Below are 24083 nucleotides of genomic sequence, written 5' to 3'. Positions count from 1 at the left end.
AAAGACAGAATCAAATTACAACTAAAAAGAATTTTGTCTAACGGGATTACCAATAACAAAAACCTAACACATTTCATTGAGTTAGAATTCTGCATCAGTCACTTATTATGGAATATTGTTCCCACCGTTCCCTAGTTGAATGTTTCTATTAAAAAAATAAAGATAAAAACTACAAAAAAAATCTTACAAAATCATATAAGGTAAATGAAGACAAAGGCAAAAAAAAAATGAATAAATTCTAATCTACTATTTTTCCAAGCCCACAGGAAATACCATGTCAATAGTTAAATGAGAGAAAAGGGTTGTCACAAGTAGGGGTGGGCGCGGGTTAGTTGCGGCCATGGAATCTCCAATTCACCATCCGTCCGCCAAATTGGCAGATTAGAAAAAATCAATCCGTATCCATCCGCCAATCCGGCAGATGTGGATTGAGCGGATTGGCGGATGAATATGAATCGGTTTGGCAGTTAAAATTTTGTAAATTTTCAACATAATTCAACTTGTACACTTTTTCCAAAAAAAAAAAGAAGGTATTAAAGTCAATGACTTAAAAAAGAATTACAATCACTGCATGTCTTACTCAAAGAAAGAAAGTTTGAAACTTTATAATATTACAGTCACTGTATGCCTCATCCACATATTACAATACAACATATCTCATCTACATAAAGTATTACAACATGTGGTTCTTAAAATATAAAAACAATTTAAACCACCAAAATCATGAACAGAGCAACAGTAGAGATTGTATGCCCAGTGGCGAAAGGAAATAAGGACGAGAGGGGTCACGTGGCCCCCCTCAGTTTTGAGAATTTTTGTGTGTGTGTGTGTGTGTGAGAATTCATATACAAAATGTATTTTTTTTTTTCTTAACATGTTTTTTGGTTGAGGATTTATTGTATTATTCACAACAAGTAATTATTTGATACTTTGAGAGCACTATGTGATATTATTTTTGTAATAGTTTAAACCAATAATATAACGAAAAATCTTATAGATTGGATATAATGAACTCATTATTTTCAAGCAGTTCACATACTGCTTAGTGTGATTTGTGATTTCTCATGTTTTGAGCATCATGTAGGCAATACTATATGGTATTCTAAGACTGTTTAATAATTTTTATTCAAAACACATCACTTATAAACAATGTCATCTCTTTAATATTTTTCTATCAAATAAAAATTAAATAGATTTTATAATAATATGTGCTATAAACGATATGTTTTTATTTTCTAAAATTAAGAATTTTGATCCATAATTTTTTGTGCTAAAATTACAAACTTATATCACCATCCTGCACTGAGCTATTCTACACTATCATAGAATTTTAATTTGTTCCTATTAATAATGAATATGTAATTTTTTATGCTTAAATTTAGCTCATAAAATTATTATTATCTCAATGTTCATCATGATTTTTTTTTAAATAAAAAATTATAATAAATAGTGCCTCCTCTAACTCAATTTCCTGGCTCCGCCACTGCGTATGCCTCTGTATTGTTATATCTAGATCTATTTTTGAAAACAAAAACCAACCAGCATATATCATTTTTTTTTATTTATTATTTTTAGAGTTAGATTTAAAAATATATATATACAGATAAATAATACATTTATTTATTTCAATTCAAAAAATATATTCAAGTTGAAAACTCTTTTTCAACAGAATATTTAAACTCTTTTTTAATTGAAAATACAAATAAAATATCTAAACAAATTGAAAACACAAAATCTTACAAATTACTAAGAATGCTCGCGGTTTGGCGGTTCGGTTGTAGCTAAAGGAATTTCAAATCTGTCATCCGTCCAAAACTAGGCGGATTGGAAAAAAAATCAATTCTCAACCATCCTCTCGTCATCACGCATCTATCCAAAATGCGACGAATTTGTTCGCTTTGGTTGGTTTGGACGGATCGATATATTTGTTACTCATCCCTAGTCACAAGGATAAATATATAGGAGAAGAATCTTCTCCAATTTAAAATCTCGGTTGGAGGGTATTATTTGGCTCATGGGATTTATCACGGGTCTCGTTTAAATTATTCAAATCGTTCATTTTGTCGGGCACTTTGTATATTTCATCCACACAAAAATTAGATCGATCCAATAATTATAACTTGTTCAATTTATTGTGTTTGTCACCTAAAAACTTATTATTTATTTTTAAAAATACAATTGTCATCAATTTTTTTAGTGAAAACGTGATAAATTGAATATGTTACGATTATTGGATAAGTCTAATTTTTTGTCTGAATGAAATACACAAAATATCTTATAAAATAAACGGTTCAGGTTATTGAAACGGGGCAGTGGTGAGTTCTACGGGCCCAAATAGCACATGCCAGTCTACGGGCCCAAATAACACACGCTAGTCTAAGAGATCTGCCTCGAAATAAATATATGCAAAGCATTCTAACGTTGATGGGCCTACTAACTGTGTTAATTATTGATAAGTAGGGACTATTTTAGTAATTTTTTTATTTTTTATGAAAAAATGTATAGAAAAATAAAGAGGTGATGTGACTTAAAAAAAATATATATATATATTATTTTAGTTGCTAACGAAACAATCCCTTAGAGTCATTTAAGATGAAGTCTTATCATAAATTTATTTTTTTATTTTCATCGTGTGAAGTCTCGTTTTTTAATTACGAGCTTGTTTTGTATGAATCTATCCTTCAAATAAAAAAGAAAAAGAAAAAAAGAGTAAGGGTATGAAAAAATTATATCCTTGTGAGATTTATATAACAAGATTCATATTTGACATAAAATTATGTAAACAATAAAGATGAGAAATTTGTGAACTTTCATAATTTTATGCGAGCACAAACACCCCCAAAAAGAAGATGAAGAAATTTTATATTTTAATAAACATAAGCTATATCAAAAAACTGGAGCAAACCTTACATTTTAACTTAAACTAAGTTAAAAGCAGAAAAATAAATAAATTAATTAATTAATTAAGCTGCACCAAACCACCACGTTATAATTTTGGTTTTGGGCTCTTATGGAAGGTTGTTAATAAAATGAAAAGTGATCAATTTCAACACTTAACAAGGGGTGCAACTTGGTGACAGCCCATTTCAAAAAAACAAAAAATTAAGCGTGGATAAGATATTTTTGAATGGAGCAATCACGGGTAGGATGGCAATTTGAAACCGGTCCGATGGGGACCCGTCCCCCCGACCCCCGGCCCGATTTATCCCTGATATTAAATTACAATTTTACCCTTATATACATATATATATATATATATATAAACCACTGACTTTACAAACCAATTACCACTGACTTTACAAACCATTGACTTTACCTTATTTTTGTTTTTTTGATAAGCACTGACTTTACCTTATTTCACCTCAGATCTCTTCTCTCTCTTCTTTACCCCGTCTCCGTCTCTCATCTCCCTCTAGCTCACTGACTTCTCTCTCTCTCTCTCAGATCCACAGCCACCACACAGCGTCTCTCATCCACTCCCTCCCTTCTCAATGTCGCCGACCACCACCGCCGCTCACAGATCAGATCTTTTTTTTTTTTAGATCTGTTTCAGATCTGTCTCAGATCTGTTTCACATTTTTTTTTAGATCTGTTTCAGATCTCATCTGTCTCGGATGATGATGTTGTTGTATTTTCTGAATTTATTTTTTTTTCAGATCTGTTTCATATATATATATATATATATATATATTTTTGGATTTGTTTCAGATCTGATCTGTCTCGAATTTTCACAATTTTTTTTTTTCCAGATATGTCTCGAATGATGATGTTGTTGTTGTATTTTCGGATTTTTTTTTTTTTAGCCTGGGATTGCTCGGGGTCGGGGAAACCCGATCCCCGTTGGGGACGGGGGTGGGGGCAGTGATAGATTCCCCATCGGGGATCGGGGCCGGGGGAAATTCGACCATTGGGGATGGGGGTGGGGGTAGTGATAGATTCCCCATCGGGGATCGGGGCCGGGGGAAATTCGACCATTGGGGATTGGGGACGGGGAGGGTGATCCCCGGCCCCGCCCCGTTGCCATTCCTAATTATGGGCTAATCTTATGCATTTTTATTATAATATTATATATTTTATGATTTAAAAAATGTAATGTAACATGGTCATAAAATGTATAACATTGGAACTTTTTGAATATATTTGAATTATAATGGGATACAATGCTCCGGTCTCAAACCGTTGAAAAATGAATTTTATCTTTAAAATAATTATCATAATACTCGTGCTATATACATGTATAAATAAATAATCAAAAAATAATTTTTAAAATTATATAATAATATAAAATTAAATAATAATTTTTTTAAAATTTTATATAGTTTTATTAGAGTTATACATAATAGAAGTTTTTTTTTATTCTTATGTCATTAATTCTGTATTCTAATTTCTTAATAAAAAATACATGTCATAATTTAATTGGTAAAACTTAAAGAATAAATCACAAACATTAATTTTTAATTTATCATATGATAATAGTAAATTACATTTGTCAAAATATTAATTTTTTAGTGTTTTGTAAAGTATAAAAATTTGTCTTATCATGCATCAAAATTATATGGACTTGCGTATAGGTCATACTTAGTGGATTTATTATTCAATAGATCCTATGATAATTAATGGTATTTTTTATAAATTATTAAAAAACGTCACTAATTATTAATTTTCAACAACAGTTTGAAACTTTTGTCACAAAAAATGTCACTAATTATAAGTTTTAACAGCAGTTTAAAAAAATCGTCACGTAAAGGTCATTAATTTTCAATTTTCAGCGACAGTTTGAAAAATTTGTCACAGAAAAACGTCACTAATTATAAGTTTTAGCGACAATTTATAAGATCGTGGCAAAAAAAAGTCACTAGTTGTTTATATGTAAAAAATCGTCACAAAAAATTATTCTTAGAAACGGTTTTATTATGACGTATTTTTAATAGAACTTGATGGTAATTAAGTTCAATTATTAGGACCAATTGGTAGTTTACCCAAATTATAATTTGTCTTATGTCATAACTCTTACATAAAATGAATTAAGATTGACTTGTAGTGTTAAAGTTTTGCTAGAAACTAGTCGATTCAATATTTACGCCAACCTGACTTTCAATTAATTATTAAAAACTGTCTTCATTTATGCACAACTTATAAATCGTTTGACATATTTATTTATTAAATTGATAAATGGAGATTTGTAAATATTTTTTATAATAAAAATAAGAAATATGAATATATTTTATGCATGTGTTAAAAATCTCGAACTTAGCTAAAAAAAATTATATATTTATGTTTAAAACTATTAAATGAATAGTTACATATATTTATGTATGAAAAAATTACCTAAGATAGAGCCGCCCTAAATTATAGATCATATTGTACCCCTACTCTTACACTTAATCTAAAATATTGATCGATTAATTAGTAAAAATATTTTATAATAACAAATTTAAATTTTATGTTTAAATTATATCATAATTTATCAGATCGTGACTGGTATGAACTAGTTTGGAGCTTTTAATATTAGATTAAACACTACAAAGTAGCCTAAAAATAAAAATTTGATGGTAAGTAACATGAGATAAATACATGTGGTTAGATAGTTATAAAATATGTCTTATATTCAACACTTACATAGTAAAATCTGCACTTTGAATAAATCTCAACCATACATTATTTTTCTAAATCAATTTTTCTCCCAAACTATTTGCTATTCTTTTAATACTTACCTTTTCAAAACTCACCCAAACAATACTCTTGTTGAGCTCATCATCGTTCTTGTTGTCACCATGCTCACCACCTCCACTAATCACTATACAACTCCATTTTAGTTTTTTATATTTGCAAATATAAAAAAATAATGTTTAGAAAATATAAAAGTACGGTTAGAATTCTAAGGAGTTAAAAATGAAAAATGGGAGAAATGCTTGATTTTAGGTAATCTTATTTCATATATGGGTAATACTTTTTTTTTTAAAATCCATAAATTATGGGATAGTGTTCATTATCTGAAATTATTATTTATTGATGGGTAAGACAATTAAATATATATTTTTTTAATTTTTTACAAATAAAAAAAAAAACAAAAACAAAAGTGGAGCAAGTGACTTAGGATTGAACATATAATGAGACAATTATTCATGTTATTAGAGAGATCAACTTGATTCTATTTTTATATGTCTTTTAGACTTTTACTATCTAATCCAATTATAACTTACTCAAACAACCAATGTTTATTTCTATTAAAGAGACTATAATGTAATTTAAATATAAAGTTTAAAATAATAATTACTACATATTTTTACTATTTGGTCGATCACTTATTTAGGCTAAGTCGTAGGCTAGCTGCCTTTAATATTGGATAATTTTTTTTAGACACGAGTATTTTCTAATAAATTCGTTTCTTAAATGTTCCTAAATAAATCATTATATTATATTAAATATGATGCACATATGTGTATATAATTATCTTCAAGGAAAAAAAAAACAACAACAACAACAACAATAATGATTGAAAGTGATGTGTTGAAGAATGAAGAAATACTATTGATATGGTCATTTGTACACCAAAATATTTTATTTAAACCTAAGTAAAAATAATTACTCTGTAGAATAGCAATTAAGATCAGGTGTCAATCCACTGAGATTAATGATGAATAATTTAATTTAGAAATTTAGATTTGTTTGCAAATATTTTGAGTGAAAATTAAACTAATTAATTAAACAAAATAAAATAAATATCTGAGAATTTCAAATCTATCACTAACCTCATAATTGAGAGTAATTGTACTCAATTTTTAGAAAATCATTAATTTGGATACTGTGATGTACATTGATAAAAAAATACATCATTAAGAGGATTTGTATATCAAAATTAGAAAGTCACGAATCATCTTCGCTTAGCACGAACCGTCACCACTAAATTATAGTTTGATGCACGACTCGTCTTACTATGTATGACTCGTCTAATAATTCTAATGTACAACAATAAAAATCGTTGTATAATATAATTTGAGTAAAACATTTATTGCACCAAAAAGATCTAGAGTTATATAACTATATCCAAATTAAATTAAAACTAAAAATACTTAATACAAATTACCCCAATTATTTAGTCAAAATTTCACTCCTATCTTAAGATATAAAAATAATTTCACACACTAATATTTACGAACAAAATCCTCCCACTCTAGGCAGAAGCCCTAGCCTAGACCTCTCTGCCTCGAGCTCCCTCTCCTCTTTTTCCTTTGTTCCTTCTTTTTGAATGCCTTTTATAAGCAAATTCCACGCCATTACTGACAAAATAAAATAAATAAATAATAATAATATAAATAATATAATAACAACATATATAATTATTGAGGGAGTGTCAGGGGTGATTGCCCGACACCCTCCATCTGATTTTCCTTGTTTATTTATTTTTTATTTCCTACTTTCTTTCTTTTCTTTTCGGAAAATGAATTGTGGCCTTAAAAACAGTGGCCCTAATGGCCCTAATTTCCTTTTCTGGATAAGTTTGTTTTTTTTTTCTTTTTTTTTTGCCTTGTTTTTTTTTTGTTGCCTTATATGGAAATTTAGGGGCATTCGGGCCCCTAAATTTCGAGCTACCAACCAAAACCGTTTCTTTTCTTTTCTTTGGTTACAAATTTGGTAAAATGCACAGTAAACTGTACATTTTATAATATAATAATATATAAAATATATTATTTATATTAATATTGATAGATGAACTAACAATGGCTAAGTGAATTAGAGTTTCTGTGAGGGTGTTTATCATGCAGAAGAATACAATTCGGAAGAGACAAAAAATAGAGAGAAGCTCAAGCAAGTATTCTGTATTGATCTTGGCCTGGTATATATAGATAATATGGTGTCTTGATAGAGAAGTCACACCCTTAGGATTTTAATCCAAGAGACATAATGCTTCACCAACCATTGTGCCTTTTCATTCAAATTTCAAACCATTTCTAGATTTTTCTTTCCTACGGGAATGTTTAGAGATCACTCCATATATGGGCTCTGATTTGGTTTGAGGAGATCCACCATATTATGGTGTGAACATCTCTCGTACCTTCATCTCTCACTCGAGCACACTGTAATATTGGTGATAAAACCTGAGTTGGGTATGTTTACCTTGGCGCCAAAATTTTGCCTCATGCCAACTTTTATCTATGAAATTACCTCATAGATCGATATCCGATTGTGACTTGGCCATACGTGCTCACATTTTTGCCTCAAATCTGACCGCACCCATACGAATGTGTTCTCTTACTAACAACACATTCCAGATGACTTTAATTCACTATATTTCAAATGAACGACATCAATTTTCATTGCTGGGTTCATAGTCTATACCCAACCACCATTGACAACTTTAGTTGCATACATTCCTTATGTGTTGACCTGTGTTGAAATTTTTGTTAAGTACTTCCTCTAAGGCCCATTCTTGAAGGTTTTTCTTAACACACCGTATCAACGACTTTTTGCTAATCAAGCAGATAACGTCACCTAGTTAGCATGTTACATATCATGGATTTTACATCTCATGCTAACTATGATGTCCGTACCTTGTCAGTTTCTCTATCTTATTGCCTGACTAAGCACATGTTTCCATGCAAGATAGAGTCGCAAAACATTGGTTATCTAGGCATCCCCAGAGTCATTCGACTATGCTTTTATATAAGTAGCTAAACCACCGCGCTAGGCATTTTTCAATCCCATATTAGCTACATGTTCTCTGAATTTTTCCAAAGACAACCCTTTGGTCATAGGGTCGGCCACCATCTCTTTTAAAGGTATATAGTTGACTTTAACTTTACATCTCTCCACTATATCCTTAATATGGTGGTAACTTACATCAATATTTTTTCCCTTAGAGCTATTCGCTCCATTTTTTATTAATAAGATGGCAGACTGATTGTCACAAAACATATTGACCAGTCTGGCAGGCATACCTAAGTGTAAACTGTCAACAAATCATTTTACCTTGACCGCAGTACTAATGGTTGTTCTACAGGCTATGTATTCAGCTTCCATAGTGTACTTTCTAACACAACTTTGTTTCTTACTTAACCAAGAAACGGTAGTTCCACCAAACAAGAACACATGACCACTAGTAGACTTTCTATCATCTACATCTCTTGCAAAATCTGCGTCAGTGTATCCTTTTATGTCTAAATCACACAAGCCAAAACACAATTTCAAATTCTTAGTGCCTTTAAAATATCTGAATATTCTTTTGACTGCTTGCCAATGTTCCTTACCTAGATTGGATTGAAACCTACTTACCAATCCAACTGCATGACAGATGTAAGGTCTTATGCTTGTCATAGCATACATTAGACTGCCTACTGCCTAAGCATATGGGACATCTCTCATTTCCTCAATGTCAGACTTAATTTGAGGACTCATATTTTTACTAAGACTTTGTCCCTTGTAAACATGCTCAAAGAATTACAGTTATCCATATTAAATCTTTTGAGCACCTTGTCTAGATATTTCTCTTGATCTAGATATAATAATTTTAAATTTCTATCTCTTGAAATTCTAATTCCTAGAACATAGGTTGCAAGACCATGTCTTTCATTTCAAATCTAGATGACAAGAAAGTTTTCGTTTTTATAATCATATTTGGACAATTTCCTGCTAATAATATGCATCCACATATAAAGGCAATATGCTAACTTGTCATCATTTTTCTAGATATAAACACAGTGATCTAATGGACTCACAACATAGCTCATTTCTAAAATGGCTTGGTGAAATTTTAAGTACCATTGTTTTGAAGATTGTTTGAGTTCATACAAGGATTTCTTCAACTTGTAGACTTTATCCTCGTTGCCTTGAATCTGAAAACCATCAGGTTGCATCATATAAATTTCCTCTTTTAATTCTCCATTAAGAAAAACTATTTTAACATCTAATTGATGCAATTTCAAATCCATCCTGGCTACTACCGCAATTAGAATCCTTATTGAGGCAAATTTTACAACAGGAGAATATGTATCTATGAAGTCTATTCCAGGTTGTTGAGTGAATCCCTTGGTTACTAACCTAGCCTTGTTTTTCTCCAAACCTCCATCTACTTTGAATTTCTTTCTAAGAACCCATTTGCAACCAATGGCTTTTCTTCCATTCGGGAGATCAGTTAATTCCCAAACATCAATTTTCTTGATTGAGTCAAGTTCTTCATTTATTGCCTCAAGCCATTACGTAGTATCACTGTTACTCATTCTTCATTATAACTAGTAGGATCATTGTGACATCCCAATTTTTTTTTTTTTTTTTTGAGACATCGTAAGATTTAAATAACAATAACTTGCTAGATAAAATTTTAACTACTAATTAGGAAATTTTAAATTCTTACATAGTCAAAGTCCAACAACCAAATAAAACTACAAGTTCACACACAACGTCACAACATTGTTAAATACTAATACAAGAGATAACAAGATTTTATTTTGATAAAATCTTGACTCTAAGTTAGCCAAGGTTCAATATTAGCAGCAGCTCCAATTTCAGCCTCAGTCCCTTCTTCGACATAATCTGGCATGAAACGCCAGGACAACAAAATATATGCCATGAGTTTTGCAACACAGTAAGAAAACATAACCAACCTACCATTCTTTATGAGAGAAAATAATGAGATTATAAACACGAGATAATAATATAATCGTAAACACAAATTACAACTATTAAAATAATTCAATTAATTTTTATAACTTAGGTGACCTTTGAAATCTCACCAAAGAGGTTTAACTTACCAACCACTAAGTCATGGCCACGGTTAATTTGGAAACCCCCCCTTGGTCAAATATTCAAGAACTACCAAAGATGCCCACGCCCGGAGTTATATACCCAAGCTGTAACATCCATGGTCTGCCCCAAGGGAACGGTTTGCCAGGGGTACGTAACTTCCCTGCGTGCCACCCGTACATCCACCCTTATTCCAAAACCAAATATCGATAAGGGTTCAAATAAGCCCCGTGCCATCTTAGGGTTCCGCGACACAATTTTCTTAAAAAATATTAAAAACCAGGGCTCACCCTGAATACCCGATATTAACCCTCTATCAGTAACTTTATATATACCATTAATCATTTTGGTTAATTTATATATTAAACACAAATTATTCAAATATCAATCACCAATAATGTTATACCAACTAAAAAAAAAATCCCAACATAAAACATTATACACGTCACACAATAATAATTCAATGTACAAAATTTAATAGACAATTAATTTAAACCATGGTATGAACATAATAACTTAGATACAAGAAATAAATCATAATTACACACATGCACAAATTTTTGATTTACAAAATTAGACTAGCACAATATTAAATAAGTCACAACACACCCATACATGGATTACTAATTTATAATAGTTGATGGATTAGACCAACACAATATTGAAGTTATGATTTTATCCTGTCCAGAAAATTTCAGATTGTAACTTAGGTATTAAAAATTATAAATAAATTATTTACACAATCCTAAAATTCGTGCAATTGAACAAAATACTCAATAGGGATGTTTAGGTCATTTTTCAGAAAGAATTTTAGAAAATGAAGGTGTAAATAATCTTGTAAAATTTCTAGCAATTTTTATGACACAGATTTGTCACATTTCCTTACATTAATTCCATGCTTAAATTTATAGATCAAATCCATAATATAAAAATTTATCATGAAACTAGACTTCTCAAATTTCATCTTTTAGTTAGAAATTACCAGATTTGGCTAGCATAGAATTTTAAATAAATTTTGAAATACATAGTAAAATCTGTCTCACAATTTCAGATTTAGTTAAAAATTCGTATAAATTAGTAGAAAGCTCAAAAATTATTGAAAAACTTCCTGGATGAACTAGACATCATTATAAACAACTTTGTAGAAGAAATCATCTCGAACTTTTGAGTATAAAATTGTCTAAAAATTCATTCAAACATTCTGGCAGATTTAAAACAGATTGTTTTTAACACAGTTTCAGATTTAGTTAAAATTTTGTATAAATTCGTAGAAAGCTCAAGAATTGTTGCCAAAATTCTTGGATGAACTAGACATTATTCTCAACAACTTTGTAGAAGAAATCATCTTGAAATATTGAGTATAAAATTGTCTAAAAATTCATGCATACATTCTGGCAGATTCAAAACAGATTATTTTCAATCTTCTCTTTAAATGTATAAACTACACATGCAAGCTTTTTTTCTTTTTTTTTTTTACAATAATAAGATGATTTTAAGACTATCCATATCTTCAAACATTTGATATACACATCACAAAATTCCTACACATATATATAAAATTTCTATCTATGAATAGTCATTTTAATCACAAGAACATAATCTGAAAACTTCATTAATAAAAAGAAATGAGAGGGTTGAGAGGGTTTTCTTACTTAATAGTAGGATTGAAATGGGTGATGAAATGATAGAAAAAATTTTGCTTCCTAAACCTTCCTCTCTTCTTCTCCTTCTGCTCAATTCTTCTTCCTTATTTCTTCCTCACCTGTCCAAAGGAGCAGAGATGCATAAGCCTTTTTTTTTTTTTTTTTTTTTTTGTATATCCCTCAGGTTATGCTCAGCTTCCTTGTATATATACCAAATCATGCTGAGCCATCCCCCTCTTACTCCCTCTCTCTCTTTCTCTTTCTCATTATACTCTCCACTACAAATCTCCTTAACCCAAGAACCATGATGGGATGAAATTTTCCATGCTTACATGCAAGCTAGCAGGTGGCACTACCTGCCACCGAGAATCTGATTCCTTTTTTTTTTTTTTTTACTAAGGTTTTTAGTATGTTGTTAAAATAATTTATAACAATAAATATTGAACATCCAATATATTATTATTCTTAATAAGGTCTTTGTTAGTGATTGAATTAGGTTAATTTAAAACTAATTTTTTTTACACTATTATATATTTTAGGTAACTTCTGAATAAAATTAATTAATTAATTTATTTATTTATTTTCTTTTAAGAATAATTAAATATGGGTTTTCACAATCATCTACTAAGTTATTAAGTTCTTCAACTTGAAAAACATAATAATCTTTCAAAAATGTGGATGGATGTCTTGCTCTCTTACTCCCACTTATCTCAGGATTCGAAGCAAGTAACACAACATCATGTAGTTTTCGTTTCCTCCCACTATTAGGTGGTTCTGGCAGAACTGGTGGTGCAGGTGACAAAAAAAAGGAAGAGAAGAATCCAGAGATACTTCAGAGAGCAATTTAATTTGTTCAATAGGAGTACCAAGATCAGTGGATTAAAAAAAAAATAGCATCTCTACTTTCTATTAATCCACGTTTGGGATGATAAAATCAATAACCACTCCCATTTTCAACATAGCTGTAGACACCCCATTTTTGACCATCCCCAAGACTTGGACTTCATCGCTTGTGCACTCGATGATTATGATTGTATGTGCTTGTTTTGGTGTCCGAAGTCCTCGGCGGAATACCCTATCTTTGAGCCTTTAAGCCCTGTCCATTCTATGCTTTGTTTTGGACCAAAAACCTTAGTGTTCCAAAACCCAAAACATTAGTGCTTCAAGCTTGCAACCCCTGGTGGCCAGTCGGCTACTGTTTGAGGCTGCTGGCCACCCTTGTGCCTTACCGGTCAATGGTGTGGCCTGCCGGCCACCAGTGACCTTTTTCTAGATATTTTGTTGACAGCTATTCCAGCTATTAGCACAATGGGCTTCATCTTCATACACGTGTATGGATGGATTTTTCCAGCCAAATGCATGTTTTTCTATATATGTGAGGTCTCCTCCCCCATTTTTTAGGGTTAGAAATTTTGGAACAAAAATTTCTCTCTCTCTCTCTCTCTCTCTCTACACTCTCTTTCTCTCTTGCAAATTTGTGTATTTTAGCCTAGATAGATCACACTTTTGCCTACACCTCCCTAACCAAAGTTGATTATCTTTGAGTTGAGATTCCTTGAGACCTTCTTGGAGCTCTTGAAGTTGGTTTTGGCTTGAATTAGTGCCTAAATTTGATCTTTGCTTCAAGAGGTATACTAGTTCCATTTTAAGCTTTCTTTGTATACTCGTTTTTCTATCTATTCCTATTGTTTTTGGGCTGTTTTTAGGCTATTTTTGGGCCATAAAAAACTCTGTTTTTGTGGGCTAAAATTGATGTTTTAGACCATTTAAGGTTAGGGAGGTATCTCACCCTTCTTTATTCATTGCTTGTAAGGCTTTTCCACCTTTGTTTCCCACCTTCAAACTATCTTTTTTTGGGCTTTTGAGCATTGAATTTCAGATTATTTTTAGTGGTAAAAATCATGTTTTGAAGTCCAAAATAGGAGGGGTTAGCCTCCCCTCCTTGTGTCTTGTTTGCTAGCCTAGTTAGCTCCATGTGTTAGCTTATTTTTCTAGCAATTTGTAGCTTAATTCCAGCATGTTTTAGACTGTTTTAACTCTGTTTTTGGCTGTTTGTTGCATTTGAGCCTTGTTCTGCATGCCTCTAGTGTAATAGTCCTCACAAGCTTGGTGTTTTAGGCCTTTAGGCACCACTTGTTTGAGTTGATTGCATGTTTTAGTGCTTTTCTCACCTAATTTTAGCACTTATAATCCCTGCAATCGCCATCATTTCTTCACTCTTTATTTTCTTTGAGGGTTGTTTTAACCTTAGAATAGCTTAAGGTTGAGATTAAGGTTCATTGCTTATTGGTTTAACTTTCTTTTGGGGGTTCAATGACATGACATCTCTCTCTTTCCTTAAACTCCCCCTTGTTTGACACTTCCTTCTCTTTAGAGGACAACTCACCAACGGACTTAATTGGTTAAAGAATGGTTGGTAATTTAAAATGAGTAAATAAAAATGGAAACTAAAATTGTGCAAGTTAAGCATTTTGGTTGTGTTCAATCGGACATTAATTGAACACAAGGAAAATTAGGGTAATCATACTCAAAGTGATGAAATGTGCCAAGTTTCCTAGGTCTCCATTGCCCTTGATCATACATGATAGGGTGATGGTCTTTTTTTAGGTCTTGTTTGTGCATTTATTAACTTGTACATCTTGGTTCCTTAGCTATCATGCAATTAATTTGCTTGATTGATAGTTTGATAACCAAGTGTATCACTCATTTGAGATGTTTTGATGATAAGGAGAGATACACAGTACAAACAACCTGTGAGAATACCCTCTCTTTGCCCTGTTTTCTCTCTGTTGCAGCAAGAAAAATGATGTGTCATCAGTGGCCGGCCGGTCATTGTTACTAGCCTGTCGGCCACCAGTGTTGGATGGTAACCCCTCAATGGTGGTCGGCCGGCCACCAGTGAATTTTGGGCAGTGTGCTTGTGAAGCATGGCAGAGTTGATCTGGAGAAGGAAAGCAGTGCAAGGGTTGTGCAAACAGAGGCTTTTGAGGGCGGACAGTGGATGTTCTTCGGGTGAAAACCAAGCATGTGTGGGCCTCTCTCACTTCCCGAGACTAGTTAACTAGTTAATTAGTGTAATTAGCAATTAATCATTCACTTGTTGTAATTAATTAGTTGCAGCTAATTAGTTTGTGTTGTAATATTTAATTAGCTTAATTAGTTGTAGCTAATTAGTTTGTGATGCAACATTATTAGTTTAGCCTAGTTAAATTCTTAATTAATTAGCTTAGATAGTTAGTTAATTATTCATTCAAGTTTTGTAATAATTAGCTTGGCTTAGTTAGCTAGTTAGCTTGATTCATTCGGACTCGCCTTCGTGAGAGCGTAATGTAATAATGTGTATGTCTTCCAACCCCACGTCTTTCTCCCTTTTATTTACCCACTTTTGATGGTTAGGTTAGGGACATGTTTCAATTAGCATACTTTATACTTGTATCCATTCATCTCGTATTGCATGCACCGAGGCTTGGCGCATCATTCTAACTGCATTGCCATTTCAATACTTCTTTGAATACATGCTTAGACCGTATGTTATTTAATTTAATTCATTCATATGCCACATTAGTAGCCGAGCCTATTTTAGTTGCATTATTGCATGCGTTGCATTAGCCATGTTGTATAATTAGGAATCATGCATATTTTTCTAACTTTTTTGTTTTATCTTAGCTTGGAGTACTAGGTGAGTTTTAATGCTCTAGCATACTTGCATGAGTGTGATTGATTGTTATGACTAGCATGCTTGCCATGAGGCTAAATGCTTACTTGTTAAATTGCTTAAATGCCTGTGGATGAAGGCTTGTTGCTTGAATTGGAATGATTCAATAAATGTACATTTAAGCCCACTTTGTCATGTGGCAAATTCACAAATCTTTAAGCCCACTCGAGGTGGCAAAATCAAACCCTTTTCAAAAAAGAAACATGAAATTGAATTGTTCCAATTCGGAAAAACTAGTCTATACTTGTGTGCATATCACGTAGTAATGCTAGCCTAATAAGCCCGAACAAGAGCATAAAATGTTGATAAAAATCATATCATGATTAGTAGAGGCCGATCTTTGATCGGGCGAGCGGGGGTGCTCAATTCATGACCTTTCCCTCTCGTACCTAAGTTCCCGAGCCGAGGCAACATTGGTGATGACAAACATATGGCCTTTGGCATGAGTCATGGGTTTCCTAAATTTCTCCAAAATAAAATATTTAGGTAGTGACTCTATATCTGGCAAAGTAGTCCAATTTTGGCATTTTTGATTCAAAAATCAAATTTTCAAAAGATTTGTCAGATTTGGACTCTTTGGTGTTTATCAATTTCACATTGCACTTGTGAGACTAGATTCAGAACCACGGGAGTCCGAACTGTAGGGCTTGTTTTGAATTCTCAAAAGGGGGCACGAAAAAGGCATGCTATAGTTTCTGGTGACTCTGCTGGGGAATTAGAGAACTTGACTCGAACTCATGATATGACGTTTTATCTACACTTATGTGTTTCTTTGCATTTGCATTTGCATTGGTGCGTCTAAGTCACTGTGTTTGCCATTTGCTATTCCTGGACGATTTGCTGGAGGCTTGCTTGGAAAAGCTTGCCAAAAGGCTGACCGATCGCGGGCTCTACCATGATGGGAACATAACCCTTGGATCTGGACTACCGCTGTACCGTTTGATCCTCCTTTCACTTCTCGGTGTTTGGTGTGAGAGGTATATTAGGTAGTCTTGCTGAGGTACCCTTTTTGACCAATCGGCCTAGTTGCATATTGAAAACCATAGAGACTGTTTCAAACTAAGACAGGATGCTCATCCGAATGCAAGATTGTGTGAAACAACTTTGTTTGAATAGTGAACCTTAGTTCCTGATGAAACTAGGACAGGGTAACCCTACCCCCTCATAGGGGTGTTTTGCTCTAACTTAACGAGTATGTGCTTTTAGAATGAAACTCTACAGGAATGTGCATATCAGTTACAAGTTTGGGTATGAGATTTGGGGGGCAGAGATCAGTGTTGAGTGCAGTTTTACAGTTTTTTTATTATAATTGTGTGTTGTTAAAGTTTGAGCTGAGGTGCTGTGTGGTTTCTGATTTTTGTTTTCCTTTTGCTTTATTTCTTTTTGCAAGGTAGTTTATCACAATTGCTTCGGACAGTTCGATTACCCCCCAAGCACTCTAGACCTATGTAAGGAGATTTTACAAATCCAGGGATCTTGTTAGGGGACAGCCTGTGTTTGCTTCCCTCCCAACGGTTACCAGACAGAGAAGAGTTAGGCATAATTCTCCAGTCTAGCAGACACACTTTACTTCACCTGTATCCAGTCAGGGACAATCTTCTACATCAAGGCCAGTAAGAGATCACTCGTCTATTCAGATGACTAAGTACCCAGTAGCCAGTATGGAGGACTTGATTCGTTATCTCCAGCAAACAGTGGAAACCATGCAGCAAGATGCTACCCGTCAAGCTGAAGTTACAGCCCATCAAGGTGAAGTGATAAACAGGCTGCAGCAACAGCAACCATAACCGGTAGCGGCTTCTGCTTTCCATGCACCTCCTGCGAGTATCCCAGCACCTGGAATCACTGTTAATGTCCAAGAGAATCTGGGTAATCTGGTAGCCCCGATCCCACCGCAAGCCCTCAAGGCACCAGTATATCAAACCGAGCCTTCATTTGAATTTGAAGTTGACCCGACTGTGCTCAAGGTCAACAAACTGGAGAAGCTTCTTAAGTGGGCACAGGGTGTGAACTCAATCCCTGACATCGAAGATGGATTCAAAGAGTCCGCAGTAACTTCGCCAGACTGATTCAAAATGCCACATACAGATCGGTTTGATGGCTCTGGAGATCGCATGGTTCATTTGCAGTTGTTCTCCGATATCCTACGGCCGATGGGCCTCACTAGACTTCAAAAGCTATCACTTTTTGACCGTACCTTGTCAAGAATAGTGGCTATTTGGTATGCAAAGTTGGAGGACTCTATGAAGCGAAGCTAAGAAGAAATACCTAAAGCTTTCATCGCATAATACTCCTACAACACATAGATTGAGGTCACAACCCATGATCTTGAAGCAACTCGTCAAGAGCCAAAGGAGGGCTTTTCAGACTTTGTAATGAGGTGATGGGCCAAGGCTTCGATGATGACAACTAGGCCATCTGAGAATGATCAAATTAGGATGGTAGTCCACAATTTGCAAGGGAAATTATTACAGAAGTTTACCCCACTATACATGCCTTTATCCCAAGCCCTGAGGGTGCTGATCAAAAAGGGGTATCTTAAGCCGTTAGAACAATGCCTGTTTCCCAATCCTCTCCCACCTAAACACAACCCAGACAAATACTGTGCTTTTCACCAGCAGCACGGTCATGACACCGACTAATGTTATAGATTGTGTCATGAGATTCAAGATCTCATTAACAACAAGGTGATAGCACCACCCCAAAAGCCAAATGTAACCACTAACCCCTTCCCGACCTATAACCAAGTTCCCTTACCTTGGAACCTAAACCTAATACATACACTGGCCATCCCATATGACCCCAACGTATATATTACCCCTTCCCACCTACCCAAATCGGCCGTGTTTATTCCTAAAAGCACAGACTTATGCATGATGGACATGTCCTTACTTCAACCTGAACCCGTAGTGGTGACAGTGGCAGAAGAAGGGAGCTTGGCCATAGAAGAGAATGTCAATCCACTTCCTGAGTGCTTTGCGGATTTGACTGAGGGGGAATATGATCTGTGCCACTACATTGTGCCAGTTAATCAAGCCAAACCCGAAGTGGTATTGCCAACAGTAGTAGAGGTCAATGTGGTCAGAAAAGATGGCCTAAGTCAAGGTCTGGATGATCTAGCGGAGTTAGAGGAGGACTTAGACAATCTGCAGTTCGATGACAAACAAGATTAGAGAGACATGCAGATTGACTGGTTTGATCTGAATGGGTCGACATATAACTCCGGGTGGCTTAGTGACGAGCTTGAGAAAGAGGAAGAAACTGAATCAAAACCTGAAGAAGAGGAAGCAATAATAGCTGCAGTGGCCGGAATGGCCGAGGAAAAGGGAAAACTGTCGAAAAGCATCGGCATCAAGAATTTAGCTCAAGAACTGGGTGCCGTGAGTACCGCGGATACAGAACAAAAAGCCGCGTTGAAGAGGTTTGAACAAGAAATGGATCAAGATAAACAGGAAGCTGGAAAAGCCTAACACCCTGCGGGTGATATTTCTAATGAGAGAATGATCAGACCGGAACCGGACAATTGTTTGTCGGTTGCCGGAGGTATATGGTGGAAAGGTGATAACCTACATCTGGCCCACACTAATGAGGATTGGGGTGAAGACTTACTAGATAATACCTGGTACTTCGAAGAGATAGACTATATGACTAGAAGTGGGCGGTACTTCAAGCCCCGGCATTTGGACCAAGCTGAGGCCTCTGGAAAGGATAAAGAGATTGAGAAGTAGAAGGAAAAATAGTTGGAGGAAGAGGCAGTGCTGAAGCAACTGAAGAAGATCCAAGCCGATATTTTAATCTGGGGTCTACTTATGGCTTCTCGGGTGCACTGACAGACTGTATTATCAGCAATGGACAAAGCCAAACTGTCCATTGACACCATTCTTGAACAGTTTGTGGGACTAGTTTTCCCAGGTGGTACCAATCTAACCCTAACCTTTTCTGAGAAAGAACTACCGCCAGAAGGCTCAGCACACAAAAAATCTCTATACATATCAGTAGAGTGCAGAGCAAAATAGGTACCAATGGTGTTGGTCGATATTAGGTCGGCTACCAAATGTCTGCCCATCTCGTACAGCCTATGCCATCAGCCTAAAACCAGCAGATTTCGTGCCTACAACCAGGTGATTCAGGCGTATGAAAACACTAGCAAGGAGGTGATGGGCGCAGTACATGTCAGAGTTCAAGTGGGTCCAGCTCAACAAGATATTGAGTTCCATGTCCTGGATGTGCCGGCCAGATGCTGAAATACCCCCACAGGAAGAGGATGGCTATCATGTTTAGGAATTTATCCATACATCCTCCGCTAGTGGTAACTACACCTATGCCGGAAACTGTTCATGGCGAGAAGGATGTTTTCCTTTCAGGGTTCACTATAGCTAAGGCCTGGGCAGTACAAACCATCTTGGCAGTTGATGAGGGCTTGTATGTCAGCGCCCAATCAATATATTTCATGAACAAGCTTCAACATGTGCCAAGAATGGGGTTGGGACAAAGTGGTCGGAAGGGCGTCACAACATTGGCCGATGTGCCACATAATCCACATGCCTTTGGTCTTGGCTATATGCCCACCAAAGAGGATTGGGCTTGGAAAGCAAAAGAGATGGCAGGCAGAGCTAGAGCCAAGCTGGCTGGGAAGCGCTGCGAGCTTGTGCACAGACCAATCCGGGGAACCCTGAATGGTCATTTTGTTCCGGAGGGAGAAGACTTCCCATTTTGTGGTTTCCTCGAACCCTTGTTGAATTTTGAGAAGTAGTGTGTTCCTGGCTTTGAAATCTTCTTTGACTTGCAGTCGCAAGACAGTGATACAGAGAAAAAGGCTGAACTGACTGCTGAAGCTGAGAAAAGCATGGAAAATGACTCGGACAGCAATAGTAAAGTAGGGACAGCACTGGCATGTCTCCTTTCGGATCCTACGATCGACTTAGAGAGCTTGGGAGATAACCTAACCATTTTCATGATTAAGGACCAACTGGGTGTGAACCCTTCTAGCAGCATTTTGGATGCATCTGACGCACCATCTCTCGTTTGGCAGCTGGAGGAGGGCTACCTGTCTAGTAGTTCAGAGTCGGGTAGTGAACTAGAATCTGATTCAACAGAGCCTGTGGAGTTAGAATCAGATTCTGGTTCTTTTGAGTCTGGGTCCGGTATACTTGGGAGCAATAACCTGGATATCGAGGCCTTGTCCAGGTCGTCCTTTTCTTTTTCTTTTGAATTGGTTGTAACTGAAGAGCTGGATGAACTAGACCTTTGAATGAGAATGCCACTGTAGATTCTGAGTATTTCTCTGTGCCGCTTGTTTATTGCATTGATCAGGACTTTCAAAATTTTAATGAAAACGAAGAGGAAGGAATTCCTCTGCTTTTGAAAAATTTGATTAATCGAGAGGATGAGAGGTTTGTAAAACCCCTTGCTGATGAAATCATTGCTTTTAATGTGGGTACTAAGAAGGATCCGCGTTTGACCCAGATCGGGTCCGCGTTGTCTTCGGAGGAGCGCGAGCACTTAGTCGCTTTATTAAAAGATTTCAAAGATGTTTTCGCGTGGTCCTACGAAGACATGCCTAGAATCGATCTTGAGATTGTACAGCATCGGATCCTTCTCGACCCCGAGGCCCGACCCCGTCAAACAGAAGTTGCGGAGAATACGCCCGGATTGGGCTTTAAAGATCAAAGAGGAAGTTACCAAGGAAATCAATACAGGGTTCTTGCTAGTATCTGAATATTCAACGTGGTTGGCTAACATTGTTCCAGTCCTGAAGAAGGATGGCAGAATCAAAGTCTGTGTCGACTTTAGGGATCTGAATAAGGTTAGTCCGAAGGATGATTTTCGCTTGCCATATATTGATGAACTGGTGGACTTTATTGCAGGCCATACATTGTTCTCCTTCATGGACAGGTTTTTCGGGTATAACCAAATTTTGATGGCACCCGAGAATAGAGAGAAAACTGCTTTCACTTCGCCGTGGGGAACCTACTACTACAGAGTGATGCCTTTTGGGCTAAAGAATGCCAGGGCTACTTATCAAAGGGCTACGACCACTATTTTGCATGATATGATCCATAAAGAGGTCGAGGTGTATGTAGACAACATGATTGTCATGTCTAAAGAAAAAGAGGGCCACTACACCGCCTTGAAGAAATTCTTTCAATGGATTAGAGAATACAGATTGAGGTTGAATCCGCAGAAGTGTACTTTCGACGTGACAACAGGAAAAATGCTAGGTTTCTTAATCACACAGAGGGGCATCGAGGTAGATCCTTCCAAAATCAAGGCCATCCCAGAAATGCCACCACCAAGGACTAAAAAGGAGGTGCGAGGCTTTCTGGGTAAAGTGCAATTCATAAGACGGTTTATTTGAAAATTAACCTTGACTTGTGAACCACTTTTTGGTCTCTTGAAGAAAGAAAAGAAATTTCGATGGGATGATCGATGACAATTCACTTTTGAGCAAATGAAGCAGTATCTTCAGAATCTGCCTGTGTTGTCGCTGCCAGAGCCGGGAAAGCCTTTGATTTTATATCTGTCAGTAACAGACACAACGATGGGATGCATGCTTGCTCAGGAATCCGAGGATAGGGTAGAGAAAGCCATCTAGTACTTGAGCAAGAACATGCTGGATTATGAGACCCGCTACACTCCGTTGGAGAAAGCTTGCTTAGCCTTAGTATGGGCTACCAGGAAGTTGAGGCACTACTTGTTAGCTCACTCCGTAATTCTGGTTTCAAGATTAGATCCCATCAAATATCTCTTTGAGAAACCAGCGCTTACAGGTAGGCTAGCCCATTGGTTGCTTCTTCTCTCCGAATTTGATCTGAAATATGTCATTCGCAAGTCAATCAAGTGGAGAGCAGTAGTGGAGTTTCTGGCAGATCACCTAGTAAAGGGGGATGAAGCGGTAGAATACCTGTTCCTAGATAAAGCTATTCTGCAAGTCAAGGAGGAGATTTGGACAATGTACTTTGACGGAGCATCTAATTAGTATGGTTATGGGATAGGTGTGTTGCTGATAACACCTGGCAATTCCCATATACCTTTAGCCTTCAAACTCCGGTTCAAGGTATCAAATAATGAAGCAAAATACGAGGCGTGTATCGTTGGTTTAGAAGTCGCCTTGGAACTAAGGGCAAAAAGGTTGGACGTGATCGGGGACTCAAACCTAGTTGTGTCCCAAGCAAATGGAGACTGGAAGGTCAAAGAAGAAAAGATGAAGATCTATCACTAGACCTTGGACGTTCTGATTCCTAGATTTGAAAAGTTGACTTTCACGTATCTACTCAGGGAGAACAACAGGTTGGCTGACGCTTTATCAACTATATCTTCTATGATAGACATCACACTTGGAGTCTGGATGCGTCCGATCATTATTGAGTAGAGGTATACGCTGGCTTACGAGACTATCGCTGTAATAAATGAAGCGCAAGATCAAAACCCTTGGTACTATGATATCTGGAATTTCTTAGAAAAGAAGGTTTATCCACCAGGGGAAAATGCCAAAGACAAGAGGGCAATATGGCGAATGGTCGTTCAATTTATCATCTGTAGAGGTAAACTGTACAAGAGGGGTCATTTGGGAATGCAAAAGTTGTGTGTCGAAGCAGAGGAATCAAGGCTCCTGATGGAGGCCATCCATAGGAGAGAGTGCGAAACGCACATGAACGGAGTAATGTTAGCCCGGAAGATTCTCAGGTAAGGTTACTACTGGTCTACCATGGAGGAGGATTGCATCGGTTTTGTTCGGCGATGCGACAAATGCCAAATTCATGTAAATCGCATGAATATCCCACCGTCAAAGCTATACAACATGACTTCACCATGGCCCTTCTCAGTTTGGGAAATCGACGTCATTGGGGCAGTCATATCGAAAGGGTCGAATGGGCATGAATACATTCTGGTAGCAATTGATTACTTCACAAAGTGGATGGAAGCTCAGTCCTACGTAGTGTTGAAAGCAGCGCATGTGGCTAAGTCCATCCAAAATAGCATCA

The sequence above is a fragment of the Camellia sinensis genome, chromosome 3 (genome assembly GCF_055761805.1).
Source record: "Camellia sinensis isolate YWXY chromosome 3, ASM5576180v1, whole genome shotgun sequence".
Classification (NCBI taxonomy): domain Eukaryota; kingdom Viridiplantae; phylum Streptophyta; class Magnoliopsida; order Ericales; family Theaceae; genus Camellia; species Camellia sinensis.
The sequence above is the reverse complement of the archived record's forward strand: the minus strand, read 5'-3'. Positions refer to the sequence as shown.